Source organism: Mesoplodon mirus (genome assembly GCF_964341445.2).
Source record: "Mesoplodon mirus genome assembly, chromosome: 4".
In the NCBI taxonomy this organism is placed as follows: Eukaryota; Metazoa; Chordata; class Mammalia; order Artiodactyla; family Ziphiidae; genus Mesoplodon; species Mesoplodon mirus.
The window spans coordinates 139,270,979-139,275,166 of NC_138979.1; the positions used below are offsets into that span (position 1 = coordinate 139,270,979).

General features: G+C 43.3%; 1 pseudogene across 1 annotated transcript; it reads left to right on the forward strand.

The window, feature by feature from the left end:
• Window positions 1-2,564: 2,564 nt before the first annotated feature.
• Window positions 2,565-3,848, forward strand: LOC309802916 (cleavage and polyadenylation specificity factor subunit 7-like; annotated as a pseudogene). Its single transcript has one exon. The product of its transcript is annotated as a cleavage and polyadenylation specificity factor subunit 7-like (transcript).
• The last annotated feature ends 340 nt before the right edge of the window (window positions 3,849-4,188 follow it).

Here is a 4,188-nt window from a genome sequence, read left to right on the forward strand (position 1 = left end):
AGCTCGCCTGCCGCAACTAAGACCTGGTGCAACCAAAATAAGTAAATAAATAAATAATTTTAAATAATCCAAGATGAAATCCAGATTCATGCATTATGTCTGGCTGTTACAACTCTTTCATCTCCTTTAATACAGAATAGTATCCCTCTGCCTTTTCTTCTTTCTTTCCTGACACTGACATTTTGAAGAATCTGAGTTATTGTCTTATCGATTTACCACAATTCTGGATTGGTCCTAATGATAAGATTCAAGTTAAACATTTTGGCAAGGCAACTACATAAATGACATTGTGTATTTCCCCCTGTAGCTTATGAGAAAGAGGTACAGAATGCAAATTTTGTTCTGCTATTACTGAGAAACAAGTTTGATCACTTGGTTAAGGTGCGTCTGCCAGATATCTTCACTGTAAACATATTTTTTCATTTTTAATTAAAGGAGAATCTGTGGGGTAATAATTTGAATAATAGAACTATCTTATTCTCCAACAAACTTTCACCCAATGGTTTTAGCATCCTTTATTAATCCTTGCCCGAATCAATTATTATATAAGGGTTACAAAATGATGATTTCTAATGAAATCATTTTGTTTCTATTTATTATCTCCTTCTCTCTAAGTTATTCTTCTATGAAGATCTTTTCCTCTTTTCTCTTTTTCTATCTCTCTCTCTGAGTATCACTAGGGGTATCATGGATTTTCAAAATGATATTCCATATGGCCAGTGGCAACACCTTTGAGCTGGCTCCTTCAAAATGTTTTGTCCACTTTAGCTTTCTTGTCACAATCAGAAAGGCATTTTATAGACTATATGGAAATGCATAATATAAGGTCACACACCACTTATCAATTTCTAGCACAGCGACCAGCATCCTGTCACATTTGTTGAAATGAACTAAATTTGCACCCTCCTGAACCATGTCCCTTCTTGGTGTGAGTCCAGCCAGCAAAGAGCATTGCAAGTGTTACTGAAGGAAAGAGAGGGTGGTGGGGTGGGGTTTGGGAGACAGGCCTAGCCAGGACTAAATTCTGCTTCTAGCCCATTAATAGCCTAATAGACCATTAAGGTCTCAGGAAGTGGTTCAACCTCTCTGAGTTTCAGTTTGCTAATCTGTTAAAAAGAGAGAGAGAGAGAGAATAATAAGATCTATCTGATAGGAGTGACTCTGAGGTTTACAGAGTGTCTGGTTCGCTGCAGGCATTCAGTAAATACAGCAATCACACCGCACCCAGAGTCTGAAATATCGAACGGCATAAAAATCCAATTTAATACTCATTTTTTTGCTTTCTGTGTCAGAAGGAAAGACTCATCAGGGAGGGAGCCTGTTGACGGCTGCCCTTGGGTACAGACTTGGTAGGAGTCTATCTTGTTTTTATCCCATCCATGACTGAAAGATGAGATCCTGATTTGCGAGCGGAATTTTTTTCTGTCTACAGATAAGTGTTTGTCTCCTCTCTGGGTTTGTCCTCCCTCTCCCTCTTTCCTTCTTTCTTTTTTCCTTTCTTCCTTTCTTTTGTATCATGGTAAAATAGATACAACATTAATTTTATCATTTTAATCATTTTAAAGTGTACAGCTCGGTGGTACTAGGTATGTTCACATTGTGCAAACACTGCCACCATCCATCTCCAGAACTTTTCATCTTCCCAAACTGAAACTTCGCACCCATTAAACACTAACTCCCCACCCTCCCCTCCCCCCAGCCCCTGGTAACTACCAGTCTACTTTCTATAAATTTGACTACTTTAACTCATATAAGTGGAATCACATATTTGTCTTTTAGTTTTTGCTTAACAGCTCATACCTCATTTCTCATTTTAAAATGTTTTGTTGCAAGAGGAAAAAAATACAATGCAGTATAAAATGTAGACAGCATCAAGTTTCTTATACAGTTTTCAACCTACCAGAAAGATAAACAAATAACCGACAACAGAGGGACAAGGCTTTTTTTTTTCCTGTTTGCTCTCAGTAATTAAAGCTAAAAGTTGTATTATTGAGTAAAAACAAAATAAAAATGGGGAGACAAAATTCTCTGGGTAAATGGCTCTTCTGGCATTCTATATTTTTTCCTCAAATTATCACCTTATTTGGTTATCTCTACATTTTAAAGACACCCAGAACTGCCCTTGAGGGTAAGCACATCACTTACCACTGGGCGGGTTGGACAGCTCTCATGTTCTGAGGGGAGGTCGGGTGAGGGTTGGGGGACGGGGGGAAAATGCTACAACCTGTAGCCTCTGTCCCAAGGCAATGTGCCTCTTTGACCCTGGGGAGACTCCCTCAGTGACTGATTAAGGGCTATGTTAGAAATGTCCAGAGAACAGAGGAAGAATTCAGTCCAATTCAGTCTCTCACTGCTGAGCCAGAGGTCTCCAGTGACCCTACCTGTCACGTGCCAAGTCTCACCTTATATGCCCCATCCCTTCTCATGTGAGATGCAGCTTGCCCTGCACGTGCGGGCAGAAGTACCATCCCTCCGTGGGCGCTGTAGGACCCTGTTGCCATGCCTCCTTTGGCAGAAACCACATCACAATTTGGGTGTTATGGGAAAAGCAATCCCATTTGTTGATGTCCACCTTACAGCCCTCACATGATAGAAGCAGCAGTCCTAAGCCACCTCTTCCTGTTCACCAGGAGTCAACCCCAAGCCCAATAAGCCCTGTAATTCTGCATACCTACAGTGGCCTGAGTAACAGACAAACTGCTGTCTATATGAGCAGCTTCTCCTGCTGGACCACAGACAAGCAGCTGAGCCAGGTTATTCACTTTGTAGGAGTCTGTGGTGTGGTGGAGTTGAAATTTGCAGAGAATGGAGCAAACGGCCAGTCCAAGGGGGTATGCTGAGGAGGTGGAAGCCTCTGAAAACTGTCCACAAAACTGTTGGAAATTCTTGCCAGAAAAGTACTTAATGGAGAAAAAGTGGGTGGGAGGTCAGCCACCTGGCAGAACCTGCCACAGTTTGAGGCAGGGGCTCAGAACGTGAATGTATTTGAGTCTCAAGAGTGGAGAAAGCTCCATGGGACCATGCCCGAGGTTCTAGTGGTTCTGCTGGTGGATGGGCCACACTCTGAGCAAGTTGTACTCTCATTTGTCCACATGGATAAGCCCCCCAGTGTGCTGCCCGACTTCAATTGCCCTCCTTCAGCCCTTCACCTGATGGGTCTGGTCCCAGTCCCAATCCCATCCCTACCACTTCTCTCCTCAAGCTTTGGAGTCCCTCCTCTTCCTTCTGGCATCTACCATGAGCATCTCACGCCCCTCCATTATCTCCTTATTTAGCTGTACCTTCCCCCGGGTCATCCCACCACCTTTACCTCGATCCAGCCTTCTCTCCCCAGCCAAATGCTACAGTGGGGCCTCCACCAGATATTTACATGAAGGCCTTTGGCCCCTCTATCCATCACTGCAGCCAAGATTTGGGCTTTCCACCCTCTATGGTGAGTGAAGTTGAATTTGGAGAGATCATGAAGCAAAACAGAGCCATTTCCAACAGTGCCATTTCCAAAGTGATTTCTGGAGCCAGTGCAGGGGATTACAGTGACTTGATCGAGATGCTGCTTGCAGCTATTACTGTTATCAAACAGTCTCAGCTCGTCAGTGATGAGTGTTGCTGTGTCCTCATCTCCCCCCTTAAGAGCTTCATGGCACTGAAGCCAAGTTCTATAGTGTGGGTGCCAGCAGGAGCTCTTCCAGAAAAAGACATCTGTTCAGAGATCATCTAGCTGGTCCCAAGAGAGCAGCAGGAGGCACCACGACCTGCTCCTTAATGAAGATCAGCATGATGATTATTTCCAAGAAAGGAACCAGGAGCCCAAGAGATACCAGAATAAAGAATGGGACTGGCACCATTGAGAAAGGAGTCTGGTTGTAAGGAAATTTTTTTAATGGACTTGCATCTCCTCACCTTCATCAGGCATGTAGGTGGATGTACCTGAGAATTTTGAAGCCTTGGATTCCTCTGAGTGGGAAGAAACATTCCCTTCCATCTTGCTAGAGAAGAGCAGCACCCCCTTTGCCAACAGGTGACACAAGGGCTTTACCTGAGGCAGATGTAAGGTGATACTTGTCCTTTTCAAGATTGACCCCAGCTTCCATCATTGCCATCAGATTATTTTTATTGAAGTATAGTTGATTTACAATGTTGTGTTAGTTTCAGGTACACAGCAAAGTGATTCAGTTATACATATATATG